We start from the raw sequence: 15,472 nt of genomic DNA, 5'->3' as shown, positions 1-15,472 counted from the left end.
ACCATGATCCATGGTAGCTTCTGTGACTAATGTTAGATACAAACTGTCAGTTTTCTCCAATTGGAACCATTTCTTAAATAGAATTTTTTAAATATTTCATCAGCGAGAGTTAAGTTATCTAATGCAAAGCAAATTGATACAAGTAGTTCTGGCTGTCATCAAAAGATGTCGCCACGTGTTGCTTGCAGGTAAATAATATCTATTTCATTAATGCGGGATGCGGAATGCTCACTATCGATCGCAAAGGAAGGTTAGTTTCGCTAGACTCCAAGGAGAAGGAAGTTCGACCTTCCTGTTAGTGCTTCTTAGATTTCTCATAGATTATTATTATTCGACTGAGAAATGATTTTTTTAAATATCCACCTGATAAAAATATTACAAGTGATGATTCAGTGGCAGAAGTTCACTAATTAAATGCAACCTTGAATAAAAATTACATGCCTCATTAAGTAAAAAAATCCTTCATGCAGAGATCAATTCCTCATCAGTAACCAGAAGCACTCGGAGAAAACCATCAGATGTCTAGTCAGGAATAATCAAAAGCACCCCGAGAAAACCATCAAAATATTGTCAAGTATAATCAGGAGCACACGGAGAAAACCACAATAATATTGTCAAGAATAATCGGAAGCACACGGAGAAAACTATCAAAATATTGACAATAATAATCAGGAGCACACGAAGAAAACCACCATAATATTGACAAGAACGAACAGGAGCACCCGGAGAAAACTACCATAATATTGACAAGAATAATAAGGAGCACACGGAGAAATCCACCATAATATTGTCAAGAATAAACGGGAGCACACTGAGAAAACCACCATAATATTGACAAGGATAATCGGAAGCACACGGAGAAAACCGCCACAAGTTTTGTTTGATATCATAAAATTACAACAAAAAAAATATTAAAAAATTAAAAATATAAACGAATAAAATTCAAAATCTGATTCTGGCTTGTGCTAGAACTCTAACTTTGCACATCAAAGAGAAGTTCACAAGCTAGCAGAATCAGATTTTGAATTTTATTCGTTTATATTTTTAATTTTTTAATATTTTTTTTGTTGTAATTTTATGATATCAAACAAAACTTGTGGCGGTTTTCTCCGTGTGCTTCCGATTATCCTTGTCAATATTATGGTGGTTTTCTCAGTGTGCTCCCGTTTATTCTTGACAATATTATGGTGGATTTCTCCGTGTGCTCCTTATTATTCTTGTCAATATTATGGTAGTTTTCTCCGGGTGCTCCTGTTCGTTCTTGTCAATATTATGGTGGTTTTCTTCGTGTGCTCCTGATTATTATTGTCAATATTTTGATAGTTTTCTCCGTGTGCTTCCGATTATTCTTGACAATATTATTGTGGTTTTCTCCGTGTGCTCCTGATTATACTTGACAATATTTTGATGGTTTTCTCGGGGTGCTTTTGATTATTCCTGACTAGACATCTGATGGTTTTCTCCGAGTGCTTCTGGTTACTGATGAGGAATTGATCTCTGCATGAAGGATTTTTTTACTTAATGAGGCATGTAATTTTTATTCAAGGTTGCATTTAATTAGTGAACTTCTGCCACTGAATCATCACTTGTAATATTTTTATCAGGTGGATATTTAAAAAAATCATTTCTCAGTCGAATAATAATAATCTATGAGAAATCTAAGAAGCACTAACAGGAAGGTCGAACTTCCTTCTCCTTGGAGTCTAGCGAAACTAACCTTCCTTTGCGATCGATAGTGAGCATTCCGCATCCCGCATTAATGAAATAGATATTATTTACCTGCAAGCAACACGTGGCGACATCTTTTGATGACAGCCAGAACTACTTGTATCAATTTGCTTTGCATTAGATAACTTAACTCTCGCTGATGAAATATTTAAAAAATTCTATTTAAGAAATGGTTCCAATTGGAGAAAACTGACAGTTTGTATCTAACATTAGTCACAGAAGCTACCATGGATCATGGTTTGTTATCTGCAGCTGAATCGGAAGGAAGCCACTGTAGATACTGTGGCAAGGATTTTGTCATGAGAAGGAATGCTAGACGTCATGAGAAGAATGATTGTGCTAGAAACCCACTACGCAACATGTTAAGCTGTAATCGTTGTAGCAGGTTGTTAACACGAATTGACAGCTTAAAAAGACATGGTAGAACATGTAAAGTCAAGACTACTTACGGCATAGAGGACACCGATGAATCCACTAGACTAAAGAAGAGTGATCTGCATTACGACAATAATTTTCCTTGTCCTGAGCGTGATGGTATTAGCTCACCCGATCGTGAGGAAGAACATAAATTGAAGGATGCTAATGGCTTCGGGAAGACTGAAACTAATGTAAGTATCAACACCGTGAAAAGTGAGAATACATTCAAGCCTATATTCAGTAGATCCTCCATTCTTTGTAAAAATGATGGACTCCTAGAAAGGAAGCATGAAGACGATGAAGACACTTCGACATCATCGATAGCGAATTCATACGGTAATCTGGGTGAAGAGGATGTCTTCTACAGTGATTGTTACAGTGACTCTGATGCTGTTGACAAAGGCATAGACTGTGATGAAGCACCTAGAGCTGACAAGATCGAAGAATGTGGCGATGTCCTGAGACCGAAACGATGGAAACGTCGTGTTATAATAAATAAATCTGATAATGCTTATTATGATCACTGGGACGATTGTGATTATAAAAGAATTTATAATAAACAAGCAAGTAAGATGGTGGTAGAAGAGATTGATTACACGTCATGGATAGATCCAAACATATTGGTTGACCGGCTAAGACTTCTACATGGCTCGCTTTGTGCAGGAAACTATTCGTGCATCAAAGAAATATCCTTCATAATCAAAGAACTGAGGAGAGCTGGCTACATACAATAATGGCTTCTTTTACTTGTATTTGGGTAATGTTGAGAAGTAATTAAATATTGAAAGTAAAAATTTAATATTTTTATTTCTTGTATTCCGATTTCCAACTAATCCTGTGTGTTTCCGCTACTGTATGTATGATCATTCCGTTTCCTGTGTGTACTGTGTGTACGTTCCGTTTCCTGTGTGTACTGTGTGTACGTTCCGTTTCCTGTGTGTACTGTGTGTACGTTCCGTTTCCTGTGTATAATGTATGTACGTTCCGTTTCCTGTGTGTACTGTGTGTACGTTCTGTTTCCTATGTGTACTGTGTGTATGTTCCGATTCCTGTGTGTACTGTGTGTACGTTCCGTTTCCTGTGTGTACTGTGTGTACGTTCTGTTTCCTGTGTGTACTGTGTATACGTTCCGTTTCCTGTGTGTACTGTGTGTACGTTCCGTTTCCTGTTTGTACTGTGTGTACGTTCCGTTTCCTGTGTGTACTGTGTGTACGTTCTGTTTCCTGTGTGTACTTTGTGTACGTTCCGTTTCCTGTGTGTACTGTGTGTACGTTTTGTTTCCTGTGTGTACTTTGTGTACGTTCCGTTTCCTGTGTGTACTGTGTGTACGTTCCGTTTCCTATGTGTACTGTGTGTACGTTCCGATTCCTGTGTGTACTGTGTGTACGTTCCGTTTCCTGTGTGTACTGTGTGTACGTTCCGTTTCCTGTGTGTACTGTGTATACGTTACATTTCCTGTGTGTACTGTGTGTACGTTCCGTTTCCTGTTTGTACTGTGTGTACGTTCAGTTTCCTGTGTGTACTGTGTGTACGTTCTGTTTCCTGTGTGTACTTTGTGTACGTTCCGTTTCCTGAGTGTACTGTGTGTACGTTTGGTTTCCTGTGTGTACTTTGTGTACGTTCCGTTTCCTGTGTGTACTGTGTGTACGTTCCGTTTCCTGTGTGTACTGTGTGTACGTTCAGTTTCCTGTGTGTACTGTGTGTAGATTGCGTGTTGGAGCCGAGTAGACTTGTATCCATGTAGCTTCATAGACATGTAGTTTCGTAGCAATGCGGTCTTTTAGTCATGCAGTCTCACAGTCATGTTTAACTCGGAACCAGCTAGATCCTTTTAAACTCGTAGCCTTGTAGCATCGTAGTCTCTTAGACTCGTACCATTGTAGCCCAATATCATTGGAGCTGTTGAAAGAAAAGGCAGTTGGATCATTTGGAGCTGTTGGAGCTGTTGGAGCATTTGGAGCTGTTGGAGCTAAGAAGTAGTCGTTGCACGTCTATGCAGGGCTAAATGTTTATAAGATTGCTGGCTTTCGCAAGTAATCCTGTAGTAGGATAGAAATTGTGTAATAAATATTATGTTTGTAAAAGACTTTGTGGTGTTTTATTTCTCGAACCTTACACTTTTCTGGTATTTAAATTAAATTATATTTTAGCTTCGTCCAGGATCGTGCCAAGGACCTTAGTCGACCTAATTAATCAGTATATTGTTTGCAAATTTATTTAATGAATTTTTAACTTTTTCCTGAATTTCTAGGTTAATTATTACGAATATTCCAAAGATGTTGGTCTTGATGTCTGATAGGATGATGGTAGTAGAGGATTTATTTCTCTTTAAGAATGTTGAACATGGTTTCTTGAAATTATTAATTTTTTTTTCATAAAATTAAACTTTATTGCATCGATATAGTATCGAACCAAGGACTGGAGCGGATCGAATCAATATGTAAGTTAATGAGTGATTATTTTGATGAATTTTGGATTTTTTCCTGAATTCCTAACTAAATAATTACGGTTTTTCTAGATGGCGGCCAAATTTCAAGATGTCTGGTGTCACAGTAATAAATGATTACTGCACTCTAGTGGATAAGAACTAAACTAACATGGCGCCAGCGTACTCTCGCTGACGATACAATGATGATGGCTTCCAGCATCGAAGACAAGATGGCGGACATGGCATCATACTAGATGACATTATATATACTTTGAAAAAAAAAGTGGTGGGAGTCAGTCTGCCTGCAGCCACCACGAGGGAAGGATCGGTCGCCATTTTTTTTGCCCTCACCAGATTCGAACCGAGGACTCCGAGCTCAGTGTCGTAAAAGTTTTTTTTTTTTTATAAATTTAAAAAAAAATTTTCATTAAACTCGGATAATATATTTAAAGATGTCGGCCGTAACGGAAATTGCAACGGTGATGTCATCATCCAATATGGTTACTTGGAATAATGTAATCGGATGGATGGTTTGTTTGTCGCAAATATAAATGAAAAGCCATTCCCTTGCATTACTCTATCATCAAACCTAAACATATAAATGCATACATATATATATTAAACGTAGTTTAGAATATGGCTTCATGTTCCAAACTTATCTCGACTTGTCTCGACTGGTTACACATTGCATAACACTTGTAGGTTTTTTAAATTCAAACTTGTCATCATCCGGCGACAATGCCTTGAACTAAAGATGGCCGACAGTGGCGCCATCTGGTAGCGACTTTATGAATTAAAGATGGCGGCAACAGAGAACTTGGTGAATACAGGCTACCGACTTGGCGACATCCGGCAGTAAATTTAAGAATTAAAGATGGCGACGGTGGCGCGCTCCGGCAGTAACTTTAAGAATTAAAGATGGCGGCGCCTCTGGCAACTAATTTTTGAATTTGGCGCGCGATACTAGCGACATCTACCAACCAACTTGAGGACCAAGATGGCTTCGCCTATGGCAACTAATTTTTGAATTTAGCGCCATCTGGTAGTCTGTGCTGGAATTAAAGATGGTGGCTGTATAATAATTTTAATTTCAAATGTGACGTCTTAGGTATGTATTAAGGAAGGCAAAAGATGGCGGCTGATGTTTACATCAAATTTCGAAAAGTTGAAGTTCGAAAAAAAAATTCGAATCCAAGATGGCGGCCGTGACGAAAAGTGCAACGGTGACGTCACGATTCGAAGTTGGTGGAAATTACTAGAAATACAAAATGGCAAATGGATTAGCATGGATTAACATATAAATTAGCATAGATTGGCATACAGATTAGCATAGATTGGCATACAGGTTAGCATAGATTGGTATACGAATTAGCATAGATTGGCATACGGATTGGCATAGATTGACATGGATTAGCATAGATTGGCATGGATTAGGTTAGGTTAGCATAGATTAGCATATGGATTAGGTTAGGTTAGGTTAGGTTAGGTTAGCATAGATTAGCATATGGATTAGGTTAGGTTAGGTTAGGTTAGGTTAGCATAGATTAGCATATGGATTAGGTTAGGTTAGGTTAGGTTAGGTTAGGTTTGGGTAGGTTAGGTTAGGTTAGGTTAGGTTAGGTTTAGTTTAGTTTAGTTTAGTTTAGGTTAGGTTAGGTTAGCATAGATTAGCATATGGATTAGGTTAGGTTAGTTTAGTTTAGTTTAGTTTAGTTTAGGTTAGGTTAGGTTAGCATAGATTAGCATATGGATTAGGTTAGGTTAGGTTAGGTTAGCATAGATTAGCATATGGATTAGGTTAGGTTAGGTTAGGTTAGGTTTAGTTTAGTTTAGTTTAGGTTAGGTTAGGTTAGGTTAGGTTAGGTTAGGTTAGCATAGCATAGATTAGCATATGGATTAGGTTAGGTTAGGTTAGTTTAGGTTAGGTTAGGTTAGGTTAGGCTAGGTTAGCATAGATTAGCATATGGATTAGGTTAGGTGAGGTTAGTTTAGTTTAGTTTAGGTTAGGTTAGGTTAGGTTAGGTTAGGTTAGCATAGATTAGCATATGGATTAGGTTAGGTGAGGTTAGTTTAGGTTAGGTTAGGTTAGGTTAGGTTAGGTTAGGTGTGCGAAGGAAGTACCTACAGGCTCCGACCAACAGCGCTTCTCTGCTGTGAAGTATTAGGAGATCAGAACTTGAGAGGAGGTAGTAATAAAAACTTGCCGGTGCCGTTGCGCGTCGTGGAAGTAGAGCGCGCCAAAACACATGGTTGCCTGGCCGTATGTATCCGGCGTTCATAACACGTGTAGAAGTAGGCTTATATTCGTTACCTCCTGGCTGTTTATTACCGCCTAATACTTTTCAGAGCGAGACGTCCTGGCGAGCTGGTCTGTCCGTCCTCCTCCGTTCGTTCGTTACGTAACGGGACATTTTTTCGTGCGTACATGGCTGATGAACATAACGGGACACTTTTTCGTGCGTGTATGGCCGGCGGAAGTGACGTAATCCAACATGGGTGATGAACGTAACGGGATACTTTTTCGTGCGTGCATGGCTGATGAACGTAACGGGACACTTTTTCGTGCGTACATGGCTGATGAACATAACGGGACTCTTTTTCGTGTGTGTATGGTCGAAGGAAGTGACATAATCCAACATGGCTGATGAAGCGAAGCGTTAAGGTGGCTGGATCGGATCCCCGATCCCCCACCACCCACCGGTGCCCCCATATGAACTATATACATCTACTTAAATATGTTATCCATATCGTATTTGGGGCTGGTTTGTGTTTGTTGCAAGGCTGATGTGCCAAGTGTTTTTGAGCAGAGATTAATTTTTTTTGTGCATGTGAGGCAGAATTCCACCAGTGATGGTGCCCCGAAGCATAGTAAGGGAAACGTCTCTTTGTGCTTGGTTTCCGGTAATTTCGTTTTGGTGTGAAAACAATTTTGTTACGACATGAATAATAAGTTGTAACTATGGTAGTTTTGACAAGTAGCCCAAAAATGTACGCTGATTGTTTTATATTAAATTGTTACATGTGTTTGATGTGTAACCGTCTTATCTCTCGGTACACAGCATTTGGTAGGAGAAATTCCGTGAATGGAACAGAAGTCACATTGAACGGAAATGTGTAACCACGTTGCTGCCATCTGTGGTGAATGGCGCGAACAAAAGTGCATAAAGCCAAAATAAAAGTTAATGAATTTAAACAAAATCGCCAGTTTTTTAATAAAATTCCTTGTCGAAAAGCAGGTCCAAAGCCAAGATTTAGTATTTTTCCAAGTGTTTATCGCTTTGAATGGAGCCGTTTCATTATATAGTTTAACCTTTCGCTCCGCAAATCGAATGAGTCTATAGTCGACATAGCTGCAACAGTAGCGAATTCTAGGGGCAGGTAGGGAAACTACGTGTCATTCGCGTCCAGATATGTAAATTGAAAACACACTCATCTTATAATATTTTTAATAATTCTACGTTAAATTTTCGTGCCCAAGTTTCGTATTAAATTTATTTATATCGTGTGAACGCTTGCATTGCGTCAATGGTATATTAGAACAGACTGGAAAAATAAGCGTAATCATTTCGTGTAATATTAGAATCCAACATGTATGTACCTTCATATTGCTTCTGTGATATGCTCACAGTTTATCCGAAGGACTTTTGAGCCAATAAAAAACCTTCAACCACAGAAGTATCGAATAGGAAGCATCCCAGTTAACAGGTCTCACAAGTCAGTAGCCAATAAGATTCTGGAATTTGCCCGAGTATGTACGGGATCGTGGAGTCTATCCTAGAGGTCATCGAAACTGCGAATTTATCCTGTCCTTTTCCATTCCATTAGTATATAATCAACTTTCATCGGCTGTAACGACTCAAGATATCGACATCACGTGAAGTTCAATTAATTGCTGGTCCTAAACGAAGCTTTTCTAAATTATTTTGATAAATCTCAATTAATTTAGAGACCTGCATAATTCGCGGGTTCAGTGACCTCCAGGATAGACTCTACTACACTCTACACGCTCGGGCAAATGCCAACTGTTCATTGGCTGCTGACTTGTGAGTCGTCTCGACTGAGTGTCTGTGATTCGACACTTGTTTGAGCGAGGGTCTCTAATTGGCTCTCATTAATCCAGATTAACAGTGAACCAGTGGTAGAAGCAGCGCTAAGGTATCATTATTTGAACTGTAGCATATGAATCCGTGAATTTTGCAGGTCTCTATCAATTATATATTTTTTATTTATCTTTTAATACAAATATTTCTCTCGTTTTGAAATAGATCTATTTACATTACAACCACTTTTACCAAACACACTTCAAATATAATGTTATTATTCATTCTGATCTAAATTATGATTTAAAAATTTTCTTGGGTTGAAAAATCCCTACACTTATTGCAGAGTCTTATTTTTGTAAAATGAATTTTCTTCGAGGAAAAAGTAACAATTTGTTTCATAAGCAAGTTTACTTTGAAAGTAGTTAACGATACTACCTTACCATGTCGCCACATTGTTTATGTAATAAGATGTAGGTACATTTTTGAGAGACGAACAGAAAGTTTTCACTTATGTTAATAACTCGTTCTGTTATTTGAGTGGAAGAATTACACAACAAACTGTAGCGTGTAATTTATCACAAAGATATTCAAATTAAAGCCTATGTACATTGTGTCTGGAGTTTATTTCCTTCTCTAATAACGTGTTAGAGTACATGCATAGAAAAAAATGCATAATACATGAGTCTTGATACATACCTACTCCTTCCGTAAACGGTTAATAAGACTGAAGTGTAGTATTTTAGTACGCATTTAAATTAATTTACAATCTTGTCTTACAGATTGGTAAAGAGTTTCTTTTTTACATTTTTAGTATTAAAATAAGTGTGGTTATTATGATAAGTTATGCGTGATATATATGGCCTGTTGCATGCTCACTGGGAAATAGGCCTACATAGATGTTTGCCTTGAGGGTTATAAATTTATCTGTTATTGCAGCAAACCTTTTTTATGCAACGTGCCATTTAAGTGTAAGAATAGAAGCTACACCGGTTAATTCTTTAAATACGAAGATTGTTACGTCTGGTAGCAAAACGTACGACTATATTTTCATTTATCTACCATATAAATTTCTGATTACCGCTCAGACCTCATAGTTGTCCTATGCGTGACGAGAAGACAGTGCGCCAGTTCAGAGCCTTGTGCTTAGAGGCGATACCGCGCTAGAAGCACAAGCGAACGTCGCGCTTATCATCCCGCCTCAACTGGCACAGATACACCCGTGACTAAGCGGCCCACTTAGCTCCCTTCAAAGTAGTGCTCCACCTGTCCATTGTTTCGGTATTACTTTTACGGTAGAAATTTCTCTCACCTGCCTGGTGCAAAATGCAAAACAGTTTTGTGTGATGTTTTAAATACACATTATTTCAATAAACTACTGATCGTGTGCGCAATCCGTTTATCCGTTTTCGCTTGAAAACTCTCTCTCGATATATATATATATATATATATATATATATATATATACTTAGACTACTCTCCACTGTCAATAAATTAATCGTACGGTAAATATTGTCTCAAAAGCTATTTAACACGAACAAAATTGCCATTTTAACACTTCTTATAAAACTACACGAGTCACGTGCATTAATGTATGTCACGTTCCAGTTCATTATTTTATTTTTTACGTTTAACACTGTTAAACTTGCCAACTTTTTTAGTGGCCGAATTTCTAAAAATAATAATAATAATATATATAATGCATAATTTTTGCATGATTAGATGGCAAATTGAAATTTTTAACATTTTTGTGCAGATTGGACAAGAAGAAACAAATTGAATAAGTAATTGAAGATTGTTGAGTTATAAGTCAGTGCTGATGGTTACTGGGTGTTATGGTTTAGAATTATTTTAGAAAAATTTATTTTATGTTATTTAGCCTTCTAATATCATAAAAAAATCTGAAGATTTTTAAAGGAATTTAAAAAAAAATTTAAAACCAGTAAAATTGACTGTAGATATACCTTAAAAGATTCTAGTTATATATTATATTTCATTCTACTTATACATACTGCCCAAAAATGTTAAAAATGAGACTTTGCCAGTTATATTTTTCATTTTGTTCTAAGTTCAGCCACACAATATGTCGGCAAGTTTAACAGCGTGGAACGTAAATATAAACAATGACCTGGAACGGGACATACACCCTGAAACATAAGAAGTTAGGCTATAGCCTATCTAGGGACCGGAAAAATTCGCGGATTCAATGACCTCTAGGGTAGCCTCTATTTTCCTCTGCATTTCTCAAGCAAACGCGCGTGTTCATTGGGTACCAAATTGTGAGGCGTCTCCACTGGGTAGCTTGTGGTTCGACGCTTCTTTGGTCGATATAGTCTCTCATTGGCCCAGAGAGTTCCAGTTAAACAGAAATGTACACAAGTTTGAATTTCAGCCTATCACTAAATGAACCCGCGAATTTTTCCTGTCTCTAGCTATATCTATTTGAGTTATTTTCGTCTGATGTCCTTGTGCCTATTGGCGGGAGACGACAGGTGATCTCTGGTGTCGAAAGTCGTGGCGAAAGTTCGCTGCCGTGACGTAACCACCCCCAGGCGCTAGGAGCGATGTCGAAGATAACTACAGCTTAATTAGTATTGGCGCCCCGCTGTGTTCCGGCGCCCATTGTCCCGCCGTCTGTTATTGGACGCCAGTGATGTAATGCGAGTGGGGCGCTGCTGTAATTGGCTCATCCGAAGGGGGAATCGCGTGCGTGAACGCACCCTGCCGTGACGCCTGCAATTGTATGCACATCGCGGCGTTGTGTTGTGCGACACACAACGTCTGCTGCAACAACACCCCGCCATTTATTTTTACTTCCTTCTTCTCCCACAGTCCTCCGCTCCTTTACCTCTTCCTCTCTTCCTCGCGGGCCTTCTTTCACTTAGCTCCCTTATAACGTGTGCCGGCTAAAGCTCTTCGATTTGCATGAAATTGCGTTCTCCTCAAGAACGGGACGATTGGCGCCAAATGCCGGGTTTAAAATATCCCCCCCTCGGCCCAATTTTTTTTTTTCGCCCCAAAGTAATTATAGCGGATCTTCCCCCGTGCGGTTAACTGTTGCGAAGGGTGCGTTATATTGGCAGCCGTGACTCGCATCGCTAATGCTTGTTGGCGAGGACTGGGGGGGGGGGGACCAGAAGTTACGTCTATTGGCACTAAAAGACATGCCTAGGAATCCTCGAAGGGGAGATTAGGGCATGGCTGGTTACGGCCATGTCGATAACCAGGCCACGGTATTAAAATTTTTGCCTCGCCCTTAATGATTTTTAGGGAAAGGATTGAGGTAAAAGGGTGGAGTGAGTAGTTTACTCATAAAAAATGTTGCAATACAACGAAATTACCTATTTATTTTATACGTATAATGCCACGTAGTAATATATATATATAAACTGATTTATTCTCAAAATAAACATAAATAAATCTAATAGTGCAACCTCGTCTGACAAATATATAAAACTTATTGGAAAGTGTTTTAAAAGCATATTGTATGTATCTATAGTGGATTCCAACTAACCTACATTTTTTTTAATATTGCCAGTACCTTCAATCGTTGAAAAAAAAAAGGTTGCAATATGAACATTTTTATTTTAATAAATATTGTCAGTTGGGTCAGGTGTAATACATACCCTGATTAAATTTGTTTTTTTTTTTTTTTTACAGTTTTTAATGAATGTCAAAAGGTAATTTCATAAAAGTTCTTAAGAGCAATATTTTTTAGCGGTCTTTTATATTAAGACTATGCAACTTTCATTTAAGTTAGTAGCAGATACTTTCTCTAAACACACGAGTGTAAGATATACATATTGGTGGTTCAGATGTGCAATAATTTATAACCCGGCAAAGTTTACTCTGTGGTAGAGGAAAATACTTTTCTACTACCCATATGAAATCTTTTTTTTTGTTTTGTTTTTATATAGGCTAAGCCTTGACAGTTTTCTGTGTCGTTTAAGCTAAAATAGTGATATCGTATTTTTTATGTATACTTTAGGATCTGGAACTAACCACAATATAACTGGTCCTCAGGTCTACGATGATGCAAGACAAATCAGTTGTTAGTTGGATTGTTATAAGTAGAGACCTGCAAAATTCGCGGATTCATTTCGTGATATGCTACAATTCAAATAAATATACCTTAGCGCTGCTTCTGCAATTGGTTCACTGTTAACCTGGAGGACTGAGGGCCAATTAGAGACCCTCACTCATTGAAGTGTCGAATCACAGGCCACCCAGTCGAGACGACTCACAAGTCAGCAGCCAATGAACACGTGGCATTTGTCCGAGTGTGTAGAGTGAAGTAGAGTCTATCCTGGAGGTCATTGAATCCGTGAATTTTGCAGGTCTCTAGTTATAAGTCAACTCGATATATTCCAAAATGGGCTTATATCGCAGGAGGAGGGGGCAGGGGGGAATTAAGAAGCCCCTCACTGGGGGGGGGGGGACATGCCCTTGCAAAATCGTGACTGTGGAACGGGGTTTATAAACGTAAATGTCATAACTATGGTTTAAGAAAAACAAATCCGTATATATTTTAAGTTTTCTGCATATTACATGCATACAAGCTATATACATACATGTACCCTATCCAGAGATGACTTGCAAAACACTCAGGCGGCGAAATTCCCCCCCCCCCCCTTCTTCAGAAAATGAGAATCTTATAGATATGCGCCCTGCATTCAAGCATGCAACTGATGGTGGCCAACTTGGAACATTACACGTTGGATGTTTTGTGTTGCACTTATTTCTTAGCTGAATAATATAATTTTTTCAACAAAATCCAATAACCTAATAAACAATTTAATAATAACCAAGCGTTTGTAACGTGAAATTAAAAATTGAACACCTTTGCTTCATGATTCAAATCCTAATATCAAGTAAGTACCTATTCATTAAGCTGAAAGCTGCCTTTTTAATTTTGAACTTCCAGTAAAACCAGAAACAATTGTTTTTTTTTTTCCCTGACCAATAGATAATGTTACTGTAAAACCATAAAAGCAATAATTATAGAAACTTATTTTTTGCTTAAATTTAATAATGTTGTCATTAGATCAACAATGTAATCATAGTTGGTACTAGAATTATTATTTTATACATATGCCTATTGATTTATTTCGACAATACTGTTACTATGAAATTTAATAAATTTTGGTTTTTAAGTTGTCTTCGCCATTTAGTTTCAAGTTTTAATGAAAATACAGTCTTGTTTTACTATACACAATACATGTTAGAAAAAAAAACATTTTTTTGCTTAAAAAAATTGATGTATCAATCAGGCTTATATCTAAATAAAAATAATTTATGTCGCAATACGTTGTAAAGTGCACCCATAAAATAACTAACTTAACTTCAGTGCAGTAGCGAATAAAGGATTATTTTTTTTGGGGGGGGGGGGGGGGGTGGTCGAGGAAGATGAAATTCCTAAAAAAAAATTAACATTTGAACACTTTCATTAAAAAAAAACTGACATTACTTTGACACTAACAAGATGACATAGAGGCCTACAGGAGTAGTCGTAGGCGACGTGGCATACTTGTCTTGATATTTTGCAAACATTTTTTTCAAAACTTCGTTTGTGGGAAGGGGGGAGGTAAGTATATATCATTTCTATCTCTAACCTGTGACCGCCACTGCTTCAGTCAGGGCGTCCACAAGGAAAAAATATTTCGTACCAACATAGGCGAGAAAAAAGAACCTACTGGATTGCAAAAAAGTACTAAATTATAATTTGTTATGGTTTTAACAATTTAGGAAGTTATTATGACATTGCAATGCTCTAACTTAAATATCACACCACACACACACATACATTCCATAGTTTTTAAAAATAATTACGCTTAATAATAAAACATATTGGAGTTGCTGTAATAATATAATATTAAAAAAAAAGTACTATATCTGAGCTTAAATGTAATTGACCACTAAAAAACTTATAAAAGTACTAGATCTAGTACGAAAGTACTAACTGTGGACACCCTGGCTTCAGTCGAACTACTGAAATATACGTGCCTCTGACTGTGATTTATACATTACCACTTACCGGCTTTCTTCCCCTCCTCCCCAACCATCAATTTCTCCCCTCTCGCTGATGAAACAATTTGCTGTAGTTTCTCCCCATGCGTCTACGTCCTCGAGGCGCCTCTCTCATTTCCGGCTGTAATTGCCGTGGATGAGCGATGGCGTCACGGGGTTCGCGCCGAGTGGTCAGAGGACATACCCCCCCCCCCCCTCCCCCACCCTTCCCGAGACCTTGAATCACCCCGGGCTTCATCTCGGAGCCCTGTTTCCCTCACCTCGGGCCGGCCCTTCCCGGGTAGCTGATTGCTTCTCCCTGATTGCCGCCACAGCAGTTCCTGTGCTCCTGCCCCTTCGGCACCAATGAAACTACCCCCGCGTCCGTGTGTTCCCGGAGTTCTGTTGCCTGCCCCCTCCAGCCCTCCCCACCTTGCTTGTGCCTGCGGGTGTCCAACACCCAGCCGGGTCATCTGCTAAAATTTTTTAATTTAATTTTTCGAAGAACGCTGGTTAATAACTTATCAGTAGGGACCGGAAAAATTCGCTGGTTCAATGACCTCCAGGATGAACTCCACAGTTCTACGTACACTCGGTCAAATGCCACCCACTCATTGGCTGCTGTCTTGTGAGACGTCCCAACGTAACAGCCTGTGATTCGATAAAGCTTTTGTTGGGTGTTTCTCATTGGCCCAGATTCATCCAGGTGAATTGTGAGCCAATAACAAGAGGCCGCACTGAGGTATAACTATTTGTATTTTAGCCGATCGCAAAATGAATTCGCGAATTTTTCCTGTCTCTACTTATAAAAGTATATTCGTTCATTTACGGTTGTCCTCGGAAGTTAACGGGT

The 15,472-nt window shown here is 38.4% G+C and overlaps 1 protein-coding gene across 2 annotated transcripts in view; it reads left to right on the top strand.

The window, feature by feature from the left end:
- LOC134535515 (homeobox protein abdominal-A homolog) overlaps positions 1-15,472 on the top strand; it is a 242,394-nt gene that overhangs the window by 194,057 nt on the left and 32,865 nt on the right. The gene's annotated exons all lie outside the window — the stretch shown is intronic.

Source organism: Bacillus rossius, chromosome 8 (genome assembly GCF_032445375.1).
Source record: "Bacillus rossius redtenbacheri isolate Brsri chromosome 8, Brsri_v3, whole genome shotgun sequence".
NCBI classification, from domain to species: domain Eukaryota; kingdom Metazoa; phylum Arthropoda; class Insecta; order Phasmatodea; family Bacillidae; genus Bacillus; species Bacillus rossius.
This window is presented reverse-complemented; position numbering and strand designations above follow the sequence as displayed.